The following is a 17,893-nucleotide window of genomic DNA, read 5'->3' on the forward strand; positions in this document are numbered from 1 at the left end:
ACATATTTCAGAACTTCCATAATGAGCATATATTTCTAAAAATCAGGATAATGGGGATAGCTGCCTTTCAGAGACACTTTGAAATCAGCATTTTTTCTTAAGTGCCTAAGGCAGATGCCTCACTCCCTGACCGGACCTACTTCTATTTGGCAAACATTCAGATTTCTTTCCCTGACACTTTGGCTTAGAAAAGTAAAATAGGGCATTCGTTACAATCAAGCAACACAGTCACAACTCAGTCATCCTCCAGCAAAGGCTGGAGTTCTGTATGTGAAGACAGACACAGTAAATGTAACCCTAAAATAAAGGTAAACCATTTTGCTTGTTACCACACAACAGAAGTCTTCGATGGACAAGGCCTGAGAAAGCAGCAGCGTCAGAGCAGAGTGACCTGCATATCACTGCAGGGAGGCAAGGGCTACGACCAGACACCACGGTGCTGAGACTGGGCAGTCTCACCAACTTCTCCTAAGGCTCCGACTCGGTTGACAAAGAGAGCCGACGCACTGCTTCCCAAAGAAAGGTTCACTCTCCTAAAAGCAAATCTCATTGGCTCCCCCCTCCTCCCTTATTAAAAAAAAAAAAAAAAGCCTTTAAAGTCCAAGAGTGTGTTTTCTTCGATTTCATATCCTCCAAAGCATCTGGTACAGAACCACCCCAAAGGAGGCCCAAACAGACCTGGGTCAAACAGACCTGGATCAGAGTTCTAGATATGGCTCTTACTATTTTAGATGTGTTACTTTTAAAGACTGATAAAAATGAAGATAAAGAATAGATTGTTTTTGTGAGGCAATTCAATTGATTTCTCTAAACTTTGAGTTCTGGTCAGTAAAAAAAGGGATCATTCCTTTCTCATAAAATTGTTGGGAGGCTTAAGCAAGGAAACTCAAGTAGAATGCCTAGCCACAGTCACATCTGGCACACCTAGATAATAAATTATAATTATTACTGTTAAACAGTATTGAACAGACTGAGGAAGACCTGCCCAGATCCACAGCTTCATGGAACTTTTGGGGAATGTTCACAAGCTCAACAAGAGCGAATAACTTCACCTGAACTCACTAGGCTCTTGAGGGGGAGGAGAAGCTGCTAACCTGAGTTAAAAGAAAATACAACATGAGAGCAGTGGGTCTGGTCTCCTATAGATGCTGAGGCAGTGTAGCCCTTCATTATCTGGATCCTGATCAAGGAGAGGTCAGGATTAGTTTTCATCTCTAACTCCTGAATAATAGCAATCTCCAACCCAAAGCAGAAAGGCCTCTTAAAAATGTTCAGTGTCTACCTCCAAGAGACTAACAAACACTCCTGATTTTGCTTACAATGAGAAGGGTAACCTTAAAACAGTTTAGCATGGAAAGGCAGAAAGGGTATGATCCTTTACTCCAGAAGTGACCTGAAGCTTGGAAAAATGCCATACACTATAAAAAGAGCTTTTCTGTTTTTCCACGTTTGAGGCAAGACAAAGAAGGAAGATCTAAAACCTACTGCTCAGGGTGGTGGAGTACGTAAGAAAGTACATAGAAGAGTTCCTTATCTATTTTATTTCCTCCTTTTCTCCCAATGAGAATGAACTTGAGACTACATGATATAGAATAAATAACAGCAAGGCAAAAATTAATAACCCAAGACGTGGAGACACTGTCTGAGTGCCTAACTTAAAGGTGCTTGTCCCAGGCCAGAAAGAGTCCTCAGTCTTGAAAGATTATTTAAGAATAAAAAAGATGGAAGATTAGAAAGGGACAGCAGTTTGCAGTAAGAGTAGATTTCATACACTACACTCAATAGTTTTATCTCAATGTTAGACACAAACTGTTAAAGTGACAGTTTGTGTGACTTGGAAAGGGAAGCAATAATCTAAACACCAAGTATATAACCCACAAATAAGATACACCAGAGTTCTTTTTTTTAGTAACTTTTTAATCCAAGGAATTGACAGTGTGTCTGGATTCAACATAACACCTTCCAAATCTCAAGAGTCTACACAAAACAAGGTCTCTATTACAGGCAACAGCAACTCTTCCCCACGCCCACCCCTGTCCAAGTCAGATGAACACTTTTACAAAAGTCTTGAAAATTTCATGATATGTGATCAAATACACGAGACTGAGGTCATTAAGAATACTACGATATTAAATGGAAAACTCAAGATCTAAAAAATCCGAAGGCTAAAAAGATGCACAAAGGATGCACTATGAGGCCGGATGTGTCAAGACGAAACTTAACACAGACATGAACAGATCCTGGACTTCTACGCCACAACACCCAAAGGGACAGACAGAAGACAGAAGAAGAAGACATCTTATTACCCTATGTAGAAAAAGACCTGTGATTTTTAGTAGCCAACAATCTCTCCTCTGTCAATAAGATGAATTGGGGTTCCCAGGTCAAAGAAAGGAATACCTGCAATTTCTTGATGGCTATTAAGAGAGAACAGTGAGCTGAGCTTCTGCGAGCGCAGGTGAGTTATTCAGGATGAAACAGTTGTTAACTGTCAGATCACGATGATGGCTCGGGGGTTCATTCAGGCTTTCTTCCTGGGGTGATGAAAATGTCCTAGAATTAACTATGGTGATGTTGCTTAACTCTGAATACACTAAAAGTCACTGAATTGTACACTTTAAATGGGTGAATTAAATAGTATGTGAACTATATCTAACTAAAGCCTTTTTTAAAAGTTACAGTTAAGAGTCAAATCTGGGATGATCCATATACTTTGGATTTTATCGAAGAACTCTTATTTTTTTAAGTCTCTTATTTTAAAAAACAATCAGAGATTTTATCATTTTACGACCACATCTACTTTGTGGCTTAATCCACTCCCCATTCCTTCAAGTTCAGAATGTGGGGTCAGGAACATTAAGTCCTGTCAAACAGCACACACAGATCCAGTGGAGTCATGGAAACTGCGGCTCAAGTCTTCCACATGTTGTTTGATCTGGCTTTGAGTTTGTTCCGAAACAAAAAAGGCATCTCACCCACCTGACTTACATTTCCACGGGTCTGACCCACTACCACCGTCTACAGTAACACCATCCTACACACACACACTCGGCGCACGCCCACTGCCTGAGGTCCTCAGTCTACACTGTGCCCCAGCTCACTTTTTGTCTTCATTACAGAATTAGAGTTATTTCTAACCAGGCCACACAATTTGCACTTCATACATATAAGAATACTATTTCCATGACCTCTAATTGCCTAAAGCTCACACATTCATTCAACATACAACTACAGACTTTGTACTACACGCTGGAGGCGCAGCAGGCACGGAGACAATGCTGAGGCCTAGGAAGGTTTAGTCTGTGCTCTCTGAGGGTTAATCGTCTAGTAAGGGACAAAATGAAACAGTCACCCCAAGAAGTAGAGAGGCGTGACAACAGCACAAAGATGATGTACAAGGTACTATGAAAACAAACATTAAGGACATTTTACCTGTTTGAGGCAGTCGAGGAAAGGCTTCCCTGAAAGAGGACGGACGCTCCAGCTAAGAGCTGAGAAACAAACCACAGTCAAAGCGAAGAATCTATCCAGGACAAAGACCTAGCAAAAGAGGAGGTGAATAGGAAGGGTTAAAAGAAAACAATGTGGCAGAAGCAAAGAGAACAGGTGGGAATACTGTGTGACATGAGACGGGAAGAGCCTGTAGGACCAGACCATTTAGGGCCTGCTAGACCCCATCAACTATTTTGGTCTGTATTTTATAACTAGGAGTCCTGATTAAAGGGATCACTTATTTATATAATGGACAAGAGAGTGAAAAGCGGCAGCAAGTGGCACCAAGATCCCAGCTAGCAGGCTGTGGTTGCTAATCTGGGTCAGAGAAGAGCCAGGGCCTGGGTGACAGAGAGGAGGATGAAAGGAAGGTAGTAAGTAGACAGCAGATGTTTGGGATGGTAACTCCGCAAGACCGCATGATAAATGTAATAAATAAAAGGGACATAGAAAAAATAAAACAGTTTTCATGGAAACTACTCCAAAGCTTAGGTAAAGGTAAGTGACTATCACACATTCCAGTTTACAGGCACACCTCAGGGAAGCACATGCCAAATGCTAAGTACAGTCCCCAAAGCACGAGAGAGCTGTTATGTGCAGGACTCAGGCTTCGAGCATTCTACCTCTGTCCCAAAACCATCTTCTTTCTTACACTAAGTAATAAAGCTACTATGGCATTCTCTAATAAAAATATTAAAACAATTACTTTAATATTTAAATGTCCTTTTTTATTTTCTATACTTATTACTAGGTTACATTTACCTTTTGAGACCTGTTTCTGGGAATGACAGTATCAAAGCAAAAACAAAATGGTGATAATACTTTATCTTCATGAGGCCTGAAGAAGAAACTAGTTCAGTGGTAGGTAGAACTGAATAGGACTCAAACCCTGACTATCCAATCCTCCCACCACTGCCAAGGCAGGTTTTTCCAGATTACTTTTATTTATTTGACCCATTCTAAAAATTTCTCATGATTACAACAACTGGTTGGAAGACTAGAAATAAAAAGTTCAATGAATTGCATGTCATCTTCAAGCTGCAATACAGCCCACATAGGGAGGGAGCTGCCAGCAGCTCCCACACAGATGCACAGAGGACACAGGATGAGAAGAAAGCCAAAGGTGGGAAATCTGTAACTGCTGTGACTACACTCCCTGTCTCATTTGCAACTGAAGGTGAGCAAAGCTGTTACAACATCCCCCAAAGCCAGAGCAAGGAAAAAGGAGAGGAGAAACTCAGATCGGTTTTTGCTCATTTGTGTTAAAGTTACTGGTAGCAAAGGGAAAGATTTGGGGTGAGTCAGTTTTAACACTGAAATTATCAGATTCTGAATGTACCAAATTACTATCTGTATCCACTTAGAATGGGTATCAGAGTACATGATATAATGACAGGTAGTAACTACAGCTTGAGTTACGGCATACCAACCGCTGTTACAAGGTTTTATACTAAGAAATCACTTAATCTTCACAATAACTGTAAAGATTATTACAGAAGCAGCAAAGGAGCACAGAAAGGTTGAACCCATTGTCCAGGCCACACGATTAGTAGTAGATAGACAGCTAGGACACGCAGATGAAGGTTAGAACCCAAGCACTCTGGCTCTAGAAATTTAAGCTCTTCATCACCATGCAGCAACAGCCTCTCATTGTCTCACTGTATATATATATATATATATATATATATATATATATGGTAAAATGCAAATATTTATGCTGTCGTTTATTTATACAATGTTAACTGATATGAGGGATTTAAATTAACCTCTCTTCCTCAGAGCCCAGGGCTTCCTTTAGAGGGCCTGGGAGAACTGGAGAGGAAGAAAAGGCACGTTCACCTGGCCAGACAGCCTAGGCAACCTTACCTCTAGGCAGCCCTCACATTCAGCAAATATTTCTCCATCCCACCTGCTCAGTTCCAACAATCACTTATATGCAGATTGCTCTTGATATTGACTCTAATTTCTTTCCTGAGCTCCCTACCCTAACTGCCAACTGCCAGGACATCATACTGCCCATGGGTGTTCAGCACCAAACCTATCTGCTACGCTCTCCTTCTCTGTGCGTCACCCTCCTTAAGGGTCTCACTTTAGGCTGTCATGCAGCCATTTCCTTCTCCTTTACCGCCCACATTTTATCTCAAAACACTCTTATCTTACCTACCTCTACAATGTCTCTTTATCCATCCCTCTGCCCAAGTCCTCACTCTCTCCTTTGAACCACAGCTTCCCTACTGTTCTCCCTGCCTCTGAGCATTATCCTCCACATTATCACAAGGCTCAACTCCCCCACAATCTGGACATGATTTGTGTATCGCTTCTCTGATTCAGTCTTCCGGGACCCAGTGCCTTCTTCACAGCAGGGCCAAACTCTCTAGGCCCACACTACTATCTTTACTACCTGCTGCCATCACAATTCCAGCAAAAATACTGGGGCTGCTCACCAACCACAGCACTTCTACAGCGAGTCAGAAGAATTAAGAAGGAAAACTTCAGGGACAATGCCATTCCAGGGAGACAAATACGAGGGACTTTGGCTCTTCCCATTCCTGCCTTAATTTGACTATATTTCATTAATTTATTTATGGAATGACTTTTTCACTGAGAAAGGTATCTTTCTCCCCAAGTCAGTCTCTAAGTACTTTAATAAAGGTAAATCACAGCAGTATGGGAGCCCAAAGGAAAATCTAATTGCATCTCATGGATTCTTATCAGAGCCCACGGCTAAATAAACTAACTCCATAATACGACAAGAAGATAAGAAAATGGAATTATGTGACATTTCAGGACACAGAATAGCCTAAATAACAAATTTCTTACATCAATGATCACTAAAAATCCTATGTATCAGTTTCCTTTTCTGTCTTCAACATCAGAACACATCAGCCTTCTCTGGCCTGATGCCCAGGGATGCCATCTTGCCTGTAACTCACTGTGAGCTCCAGAAACGTGGTTTGGGGATGAAGTGCCTTTTCGTGACTAAGTGCCAAGTTGTTCACCATTTTCCCTGGTATTCTAGGGGGCCTCACAGATGAGGCCCACAAACTGCTAACTGAATACTCATTAAAATTGTCCAACATCTCCAAAAAATGTAAATAACCCCCAGGAGGTTCATTCCAAAGAACTGTTTTGATCAGATAATTTTCTAGTACTTATCAGAGATCAGAGGATAAGGGCTTTATTGATTGCATAAGCATATGGAGGGTGAGGGAAAGAAGGGAAGAGTTCATTTAAAGTCTCACATACTTTAAGACAAGACATTAAATGGAGAAACAATATGCATGACCCTGTGCAAATCTACCTTAATTTCCTCAGCTGTAAAACAGTTTTCAAAACAGCTATGATGATTGTACCATATGAAGAGTTAACTCCTGTGGTAACAGATTCCCCCCAGGGCAAGGAGCTAGCAGACAAAGCCTTGAAGAAGTAAGAGGTCCAGAATGGAAAGCTGGAGGCCATGAGGAACAGAAATCCTTTCACGGAGCAGCGCTGCAAGGCCCGTGGTGCTAACCCACTAAATTTTAACTGAATTGTAATCCCTCTCCCACACAGCTCATGTGGTCTTGTGAAAAAAGATTAAAACTGATTCTGTACTCCCTCCTAGACATCCTAAAAGGACTGTTTAGTTTGTTGGTATTTCACTCAACTAACAGCTTTTCTTTCTATTTTTTCTGAACATGTGAAAAGCTAAATAACAAACAATGCAAAGGCTTGACTCTAAACTTCTTACTCCCACGTGCATTTCTTCCACAATCAAGTCAAAGGTTCATTAGCAACAGAATAAGAGATGAATATAATTGGCTTGTTATTTCCTTTAGGATTTCTTTTCCACACCTCATAAACCACCTTTTATCACTTTTCACCTTGATTCACTGGTCCAAATATGTTAAGGTGACCACTGGAAGCTGTGACCTCTGTTCTCTGTTGTTTGTTTGAATGAGTCTGATGAAGTAGTAAGATGCTCCACCCCAGCCTGAGTTCTAACATTCAAACCACAAGTAACATTTGTCAAGAACAAATGTAATTTATAAAACAAGTAATTGTCTCAACTGGAAAGCCCTAAATTACTAAACAAAATAGTTTAGTGATTAACAGAAAATATTAATGTAAAGAACTCTGCTTTTCACTGTCCAGAGTCCAAGTATCCCATTTTCCTTTGCACTCATTATACCCCCCAAGCCTTAGCCTGAGTCACTAAGAAAAAAATTTCCAGGGGCAAATGTCAAAAAGGGGGAGAAAAATCTGGATTCCTGTACAAACTTATCAACTATCTTTCTGTTTCCAGACAGGCTACTATGGCAACAACACAACAGATTAGAGTTACCCTGTTTGATAAAGTGGGGGTGTCAATGGAAGTTCTGGCTGTTAAGAAGGCCTTAACAGTCACAAACATCTCCTAAATGACAGTGGAAGAAAAACAAGGCTCAGGGACCACAAACTTCCTACACACACAGTTTTACATAAAAAGAGAACACTTCAACTGATGTTTCTTACCCATTAACTCATATGCAAATAGTCTGATGATCTGAGATTTATTTAAGCGCACTGAGAAGACAGAGGTTCTTTAAATACTAGTCCCTACGGCAGATACTCCTGACAGTATTGCCACTTACTTCACATTCCTACTAACAAGAAAAGTTAAGAATGCTGACATACCATAGAAGGTCCTTTGTTGAGTAGCCAGTCCATTTTACAGATGAAGAAACTGAGTAATCCACAGCTAATTATTAATTAATGTGCAATTAATCAAAATTGCTGTGATGAAAGCAATCCAATTCAAGGCATCTCATTGTTAAGAATCCCAGCTTTCTTCTTTATCTTTCTATTCAGCTAACAAATACCAAAGTTAAAACTACAGCTCTCCAAGTTGAAAACGCAGCATAGAAAGGAGAAGAGAAACAAGCCTTAATCTTAACAGCACATAAAGGGGATCTTGGAACTTCCAATTCAGATAGAGAATAAAAGGGAGACCACATGAGTCAGAAACGAAAGAAAAGGACTATTTCATCCTTGCTTCTTTAAATGCCTCAAACCATGAAAAAAAAAAACACAAGTTAGCGATTTTAATTGGAAAATGCTTGTTTCTCCAATTTTCAGATCTGGATAACACTGGGAAAATTATTTAACCCAAGCCTGTAAAAGGGGGGAGGTAGGGAAGATGGAGAAAGAGAATATATTTCTAATAATATTTTAATATGATTTTAATACTTAATAGAACTTTGTGCGACACAAGGCTAGAATCATAACAGATGCTCCTCAAATAATAGCTCCTAACCTTTTCCCTTCCCACAAGAAATGCAGAATACAGGCCTGATCCATCAGTAGATCCAAATACTGTCCCAAAGAACTATGCTGTCTGAAGGCCATATACTAACCACAGAAAATTAAAAGAACTGCTGCACCAAAATCAGAATGGTAGTGACAGGGAATAAAAAGTTTTCCTTTATACTTACGTAATTTCCGAAAGTTGCTCTAATAAACATGTTTTACTTTTATAGTTAGAAATAACTCTTTGGAAAAAGAAAAAAAATGTTTTAAGAAGGGTTTCATCATTCTCATGTTAGAACTATTTTTAACAAATGTTCAAGTTAGCTTATACTATGCTAGGCTTATCCGGTCTAAACTATGTGTTAAAATAAGATTTCATAATCACCCATAGAAGAAGGGGATAACAGAGCATCTTAACTGAAGCCAAGCTGGCTAAAACTCTACTCACTGCTTACAAAGACTCTGGGAACGTCTTCTTAATAAGATCAGAATGAAGCAAAGCAAGCCACGGTTCTAGACCTTCCTACAATAAGGCCAGGACCAAAGACAGACCCCTCTACTCCTCCCAGCTCAGAAAATGACTTCTGCTCAGTAGCATATCTGAGACTGAGAGGTAGTAATATAATTTAAAGGAAAGAACTTCTAAGAGCCTTTTCAACAAATGGTACTAGAATAAGTAGATATTTACATGCCAAAAAAAAATGCACTTAAAACTCTTAGCTCACACCACACACAAAAATTAAGCTCAAAATGGATCACAAACATGAGAGCTAATACAACAAAACTTTTAGAAGAAACGTAAGAGAAAATCTTCAAGACCGTGGCTAAGGCAAAGACCTCAGCTAAGGCAAAGACCTCTTAGATATGACATCAAAAGTATGATCCATAAAAGAAAATATGATAAACTAGACTTCATCAGAATTGAAGAATTTTCCCTCTTCAAAAGACACCAAGAAAATGAAAGACAAGCCACACACTAGAAAGTATTTTCAAATCAATACTTGGGAAAGGATCTGTATCCAGAATATACAAAGAATTCTTAGAACTCAGTGACAGTGACAAAAATGTTTAATGGGCAAAAGGTTTGAACAGGCACTTCACCAAAGCAAATAAACAATAGCAAAGCACAGGAACATGCTCAACATCAACAGTTACTACCAATCAAATCCACCAGATGGCTATAATGAAAAAGAGTAAAAATAGCCAAGTGGTGGCAAAAAATGTGGAAGAAACTGGAACTCTCAAATACTGGAGAAGAATTCAGCAATCCCCTCCTAAATGTCTACATGTGTGACATAATATAACCACACAAAGAGCTAAACAGAAATGTTCAAACCTCGAACAGCACCAGACTACTGAGCTCAGAGTTCTTACAAAGATTTTTGTAGTTTCTCTTGCTGTCAAACTACTGGCTCTTATTACTGCTACATCAGCCCTTCCAGTGAAATCCACTGGCATTGTTTAAACCACTCCATAATTTTCTTTTTAATTCCCACCACACTAAGGCATCCCCAAACTTAATCCTTGGCTTCTGAATGGCCACCATCATTTTGCTAGGGAGCAGGAAGAGAGATAACTAAGCTTCAAACTGCATGTATGACAACAGAGAGTAGATGGCTCTGAGAAAGTTTTCCTAGGAAAAAGAAAAGCATGAAAGCTCTGACACGCCATCCGGTTGACATCTTTGTGACTGCTTATTATCTCCCTTCCCTTTTCGGTACTTAACTCACCTCTGGCTAAAAACTAGTTAATTAAAGAAAAGATTCACCTGTGCAATCCCAGATACAACCAGTCCAACCCATGAATATAGAAGAACCTCTTTCATCTAAATGACAACAGCCTGTTGAAGATTTTTGCATCAGTTCTCTCTTCATTATCAAAATCAAGTCCCTCTAAGATCTATGAGTTTACAACACAATCAGTTCCAGTAACACCAGCACTTGAGAACACCTGACTCAATTCTGGAAAAAGAGAAATTTTAATTAAGGAAAGTTTCACGTATAAAACATAAATACGTGTGCCCAATAAATAGGGAGCTAAGGTTGTATAAACAGTCTGTATATGGCAAGCTACTTGAGAACCTACTAGTCATGGCCAAAAAGAAAGGCAACAGGGAGGAGATGCCCACAGTGTTTGCTTAGATGAAGGGAAGGGCAGAGACTTCTGGACTGGTTCTTCTGGCTGCACATGCTGGTTCAGCCCAAGTAATTGCTAAACATATAAAGGATGGGCACAGAACACCATAAACTTGGTTAGCTTTGTTGGATGTTTTTTTCCTTCACAGAGAATTTCCAAATGCTTAACTATTCAGTGACAACCTGGTTTTGATGAAACCTCTCCAGATTTGGTCCAATGCACTTACATGCTGAAGAAGTTTAGTGAATACTATGAAGGGGTGATCAAGAAGTCCCCAGAATCAGGCTCAGACCAAAGCCAGGGCCAAGAAGCTTATGAACTGACTAGTACTCATAGAACCTCATTGTATTTTTCCACCTAGAAATCAAGAAAGCATAGGAAAACCGATGTGTCCACTGCTGACAAAGATGTGGCAAAACAAACACTCTCACACTCACTTGATGGGCATGAAACAGAGTGATCATAAGCATTCTGGATAAAATTTAACAAATCTAGTAAAGGTATAAAGAAACTTGAAAATGTTCAGATTTTAATCCAGTAATTTACTTTATCACAAGGAAATGACGGAATTGAGGAAAAAACGTGTATTGGAAAAAAATGCCTACTAATGGAGAATTAGTTAAATCTGATAGCTCCAAATAATAGAATTATGCTATCCCTTAATATTCAAAAAACTGCATGACATGGGAACACATTATTAAATGAATAAAAAGCAGAAAATCACATATAATCTGATCTCAACATTTCTTTTAAACCATGTATAAGGAAGAAAAAGGCTAGAGGAAAACCAAAATGTTAACTATCTCTAGGTAATGTAATGGGATATGTGTAATTATTTCCTTTTATATATTTGCCAAATTTATATAATTGGGAGGAAGCAAGGGGAGGAGATAACACCACAACCATCACTTTATAAAAATATGATGGCAAATGATTTAAACCATAAAAGATAAAGCTGTTGGAAATCTGCCCAGAGACTTTCTCCACAGTTTTCTGCTCTTTTAAAGTAGTATGATTCTAATGATAGAGATCAGTTCCCAACAACATTGGCAGGATTACAGATCATTTTTCCACTGTATATTAGCCTAATAAAGTCAAATTTTGCAATGTAAATGAAAATCTATTTGTATCAGGAGGCTTACTTCTACCTAGGTGTTTTCTGGATAACAAAGTAAAGTTTTCCCTGGTTTCTATAATGAAGTAAATTCTAACAGACTCCTTGTAAACCAGAACTTTCTCGGAAAGTAAAGGCATCAACAGTAAGCTGCCTTGAGAGGGAATTTGGTAGAATTCTCCAAATTTCACAAACCACTACTGCATTAAAGTTCCAGCTACCCTCAAACTCAATCAACTTTTTTTTAAAGACTGGCAGTCATGAACAAAGTTCAAGAGGTTAGGAAAATAGTGGGGGAGAAGATAATCAAAATAAATATGCATTCGCTTGCATTTTTTTCCCCTCCATCGAAGGAAAAATACATTTTTATAGCAGATAAAAAGTGGACAGGATTTTGCAGCCAAAATAAACTATAAAGTTAGACTAAGTTAGGAAAGAGGTTAGAATGAGACAGCTAAAAAAGAAAGCCACTTTCTATTGCTCTTAGATTAAAGTGCATATTCTACTGAAAATGAAGAAATGAGACCTAATCTGGTATGTAACACTCAATACTCAAAAACACAGAATTCCAGAAACAGAGTGGGAAAAGAGTCGCTCATCTCTACTGCCTTCCAATGAAATTCAGAGGTGATTAGTAAAAAGGAAGTATTTATTATCAGTTGAAGAACATTCTGAATTTTTTTCAAGTGCTCAGCTATTATTTCAGTCATTATTTCTATCAGATGAGAAAGAATCATAAAATCTTAGACCTGGAAAAATTACTAGAAATCATCTGCTCTACTTCATCAGCTGATTCAAAAGCAACCAAAGAACAATGTCATCTCTGCTGTAGTTGTAAAACTGCAGCACAAATTTATGTACAAAAGAACTTAAGATGAGGGTGACAATGGGCTGTGTTACTTTTCGGTCTAGGGAAGGTCATGAATATACATGCCACTCTACAGAAGAGCTGCCAGCAATCTGCCTGTCTCCTTCACTCGCCATTTCCTTCTCCACTAGCTGACCACAACATATAACACAAGCATGTTACTTCTTAAAGTTTTAAACATTGTATGTTCATAAATTAAAAAATGGAAATTGGAATCCTACAAGGAATTTTTGCAGTTTTGAGGTGCTCATTTAAAAGATAAATGTTTCCCACCCCCCACCTTCTGCAGCAAGACAATTTTCCTTAATGGCTTTCTTTTGAAAATCTATGATGTATTTAAGTATTATAGAGAGGACTAAACAAGACAGTTTGGCTAAATAAATGTTATTTCTTGAAGTAATTTTAACATTTTTCATATGCCAAACCCCAGGTCTGCACAATTACACCAATCCTTACTATTTTCCTGGGCACCTAGCACCAAATAATGTCAGCAAATAGCACTCTAACAGATGCTCACCAGTAAAGGAAGGAAGTCCAATAAAAACAAAATATTAAGAAGCCGTTTAGGAAATTACCTCCCATGCTTCCCTCTTCCCTGGCCTGAAAAACAACTCCCAGATGGACCATTAGTCTTGTTAAGAGAGACAAGAAGGGTGATCATCTGGGAAAACTCTAGAAACAGCATATGATCCTAAATTAGAAACTCAAGAAAATCCACTAGAAAACACAGTTAAAGGCCTAAGAAGTATAAAAGTAAAATAAGAAGGTAGAAGGTAGAAAAGAATGGTTTTTGTTAGGTCATTCTAAACAAGAGAAATACAATTTTTCCTCTGTAGTCAAAAAATAAAGGCCACACATTAAGATCAAGACACAACTGAATTCAAATTCAAGCTCCGCTAGCTCCACAACACTACTTCATTCACGCACATCTGTAAGTGGGTGAGAAGACCACTGGAAGGCAAGGAAAACGAAGTAATTGTAAAGTATCTGGCTCATCATCTAGCACATTCTAAGTGTTCAATAAAGAGCAATTAGTTCCCTTCCTCCTCAGATGGCAACTCAGAGAATTAAGGTAATACAAATGATGACTACCTAGTAGAAAAAGATCAAGGGGACATTCTAGCACCATTTTTGACTGTATGCTTCCTCAGATGTTTGTTGGTTTTTCTAATCCTGTAGTTGTGTCAGACCTTAGATACCTCAGCTACCATCTCTGTCACGCTAGATCATAGAAAAGCTAAAAAATGACTGCAATGCCTGTAAATCTTTCTAGAAACAAGATCTTTTTCGAAAGAAGACCTTAATAGCACAGGCACAAGACCACAAATGACCATTTAAACCCCTCAGGCCACTCTGGGGAAAATGGGAGGAAAAAAAAGGGGGAAGGGATCTTAACACCATCTTTACTGAGGCTCAAGACCTGACCTTGCAAAATACTGACAACTTCTAAACTTCACACCTTTAAATCAAAGTACCATGTCTTCAGCAAGCCTCCAGGAAAGTAAAAAGGCACTACTGTGATCTCTACACAGGAAGAAAGGCAAGAGAATCATGGAAAACAGGCAGAGTGCCAGGCTTGTTCATGTGGCCAGGAACAAACACTTGGAGTCAGTTACAGTGAACTGATTATTCAGAAGCACCTGGCTTCTGGAACCTGGCTGGGACTTCTGGGTTCGAACAGTGCTCAGGAGTGTAAGTTAAACAGTAAGGCGAACTCGTTTGTCCATGTTCCTCTGAAGATAGGTGATCCAGGACTAAATACATCAACAATGTGAATCTTCTTCTGGTGTGGTCCTCTTCTCCTCGCAGACTACCTGTGTCCTTTTCTTTTGACATTATACTTTTATTATTGCAATTCAAGATCAATTTAGCAATTCTGACAGCCATATCACTCATGACTAAAGTAAGCTTATTCTCTAATTAAACCAAGACTTTCTTCATCTACACTTGTATAACTGGTTTTCTGGACTCAAATGCCAATCCTTTCAAATATTTCTCCTGCAATTATTAGTCTTACAGATTCAGTGTGCTACTGAGTCTCTTTCTACCTCTTCGGCCCTCGGGTTTCTCATCAACAGAATGAACAAGCTTGCAAGATGAATTCAGTGGTTCCTTCCAGCTTTAAAATCATTCTAGCACTTACCAAACATACATGGTTAACATTTTACTTTTAGCAATTTTATTCCACAAGGATTTTCAAAGGAATTTTTTTTCCAACCACAAATGGCTAAATATTTTTGCCTAAAGGAGTCACTCTGCTTGCATGCCTCTCACACTCCTGTCATAAAACCACCCTACCACGCTTTTGGTTTAGGATAACATAAGCTTCTCAAAATTGCATGTACTAGGGGAAGGAAGGAGAACAAACTCCAAAATCTCTAATGACTAGTTTTTTTTACACCTGTGAAAGCAGAATACTGAAATAAGGCATGGAAGAATTAAGGACAAATTTTTAATTCCTATAAACCAGAAAACAATACTAAGGAAATCATGTTGAAACAGGATTCCAAACATGCACAATCTGATTCTAATCAACATGACTATGGCAGCCACAAGAATTACTTGGAAGACTATTCTTCAAAGATGGTTATGAAGGATAAAATAAGATGTGGAAACAAGTCACTCTCCCATGGTGCAGCATCCTTTAAAAAAACATTTAGGGTGGCCATACGGTAGTGGCTAGAACCCCTCTCTCTCTCTCTCTCTCTCCCCCCTTAGGATTTTACGGGACAAAATACAGCAACTGAAAAGAAATTACACTAGTCAATTAATTCTAAACTGGGATGTACCATCTTCCACCAAGTTTTCCCTGAGTGGCACTGAGAACTTGGGAGTATTTCTTCTCCTTTACGTTTTCATGATCACTTCACATTTTCCTCAGCATAACTCCAAATGTGAAAATACACTTTAAATATGTGCAGCTACGTCAGTTATACCAACAGTAAATTTAAAAAATTAAGATTTATCCAAAGACTGTGTTGCCTTAATGTACAAGTGATACTACATACACACAAATTTATTCTCCTAGATTCTTACCTATTTTCATCATAGATGACCCTTGACAGTAATGTCAGAGGCCCCAAACAGTAAAGAAAAGCTCATTCACAGGACGTAAAATGACCAGGTTCTTGCCTCAATGGCTGAACACTGCTTCTTTTACCAACTGCCTTATTAGCTCTCGGCTTAGTAACTGTCAGAGTCTCATGCTACAGTGAAACTTTTATTTAGATTCATTAAGGGGAAGACTCGTTACTATCAATGACTAAACCAATACAGAATATTAAAGATTTTGATAACAAGGGATTCTAATCAAAATGGGAAGCACTCTGTGGAGAACCACACTTTCTTTTCAAACTAGCAGTTCACTACACCAAGGACATAGGAGCCAAATGTGGAAACTATACAATGGACCTGCACCAAGGATTACCCTATTCAAAGTCCTTTTGGAAGGATCAATACTCACTCACTCCACCAATACTGCCAATGACCTTCAAATAGCACTGAAACCCATTACTTCACAGATATGTCTTTCTTTCTTTCTTCACACAAGTTTTTCACAATTTATTTTTTGGTCTTATATACTAATCTTGTTTCTAGATATATCTTGAGTTATTTTTACCAAAACTTCCTCTCACCTGGTCAAATATATATATATATATATATATATATGTCCCACCAGTTAGTATTAGTACTTTCTAAAGGCCTTACCATTATTCCTACAGTAATGGAATGAGGATATTAAGTGCTGTCTAGTTAAAGTTTTTAAAGGACTTTAAATGAATAGTTTGATATTCTCAAAACTAAAAGAAATGAAAGTTTTTATTTTATATAATTTAAACATGCCCAGAAAAATAACATTTATAACCATTTATAACCAGGTTTTTCTTTATAAACAATGTAAAGATAATCCCAATAAAAATAAATGATAAACCTGAATATACAGTATGTACTGTACTACAGGTTTCTCCCACTATCTGAAAATAAAGAGAAGAGAAAATACATAGAGTATAGATACTTCCAGTATCCTAGGAAACCTTTCCAAGCTCACATGGCATAAAGTGAAGAAGGAATTACCTTTAATTTATATGGAGTAATGTTTGAGCATTCCCACACCCCCAAAATAACCTGTCTCAGGCTTTTCTGATAACTTAGGACACATCTTACTGACGGATGCCCAAAATTAACTGAGATGAAGCACAGATGCTCCCAGACACAGTTCAGAGCGATGGGGGCTTGGGGCTGAGATGCTGAGTGTGGTTCCCAGGGAAGGAGGTCAGTGGGGCGTGCGCGCTGCCTCTATGAGGCTCACTGCAAAACAAATGCCGACAGCTGTTTTTGCTTTTCACTTTTTGTAAGAGCGAAAATCCTCTTCATATTTCTTTCAGTTAGTGAAAACAGGTAGTCATGTAGGTCTTCCATAACAGCAAAGCTGCATGACGTAAACGTTTGAAAAGCAAGGGATGACTATATATGCAAGTAGCTCACCTGTATATGGCCATGGAATATAACTGGTGTTAATACATTAGCAAGAAAATACTGTATTAAGAAGGTGTTAAGTGTTTTTTAGTTATCCGTTTTACTGTAGAGCATCTGAATTACTGAAAGGGATTTGCAGCCAGTATAAGAAATTGTACATTAACATCAACCTATATCAATTAATAAAGTTGGGTTTTTTCTTAATTTAGAATAACGCAACACTTGGTGTGGCTTGGTTAAATTAGGTAATGTTAGGTTAATTAGGTTATGTTAATTAGGAAAGGATTAATAAAAGTTTAAGTTGTTTACTAAACTGCTCTACTAGAACAGAACTTTGTTCAACTTACAAGAGTTAAGATTTAAGTCCAAACTAGGCCAATGACATTTTCTTACAGAGTCAGATGGTGCAGAACCTGAAAACTGAATGTAGTACTTCCCATCACAAGGGACACAGTTCTCTCTCCTCCAAGCCTTTCCTACTCGAAATCCCAACTTCTTCGGAAGCTAACTCCTCCCACCCTTCAGGACACAGTAATATA

The 17,893-nt window shown here is 38.5% G+C and overlaps 1 protein-coding gene across 12 annotated transcripts in view; it reads right to left on the reverse strand.

Moving 5' to 3' along the window:
* The window catches only part of AKAP13 (A-kinase anchoring protein 13), a 291,101-nt gene that overhangs the window by 242,332 nt on the left and 30,876 nt on the right, over nucleotides 1–17,893 (reverse strand). Inside the window, exon 2 of one of the 12 annotated variants that reach the window (XM_073227244.1) lies at nucleotides 3,433–3,540. The exons of the other annotated variants lie outside the window; for them this stretch is intronic. The gene's annotated coding sequence lies outside the window, so the exon portion shown is untranslated. The remainder of the gene's footprint in view (nucleotides 1–3,432; nucleotides 3,541–17,893) is intronic. 12 annotated transcript variants of the gene reach the window in all.

Source organism: Manis javanica, chromosome 18 (assembly GCF_040802235.1).
Source record: "Manis javanica isolate MJ-LG chromosome 18, MJ_LKY, whole genome shotgun sequence".
Classification (NCBI taxonomy): domain Eukaryota; kingdom Metazoa; phylum Chordata; class Mammalia; order Pholidota; family Manidae; genus Manis; species Manis javanica.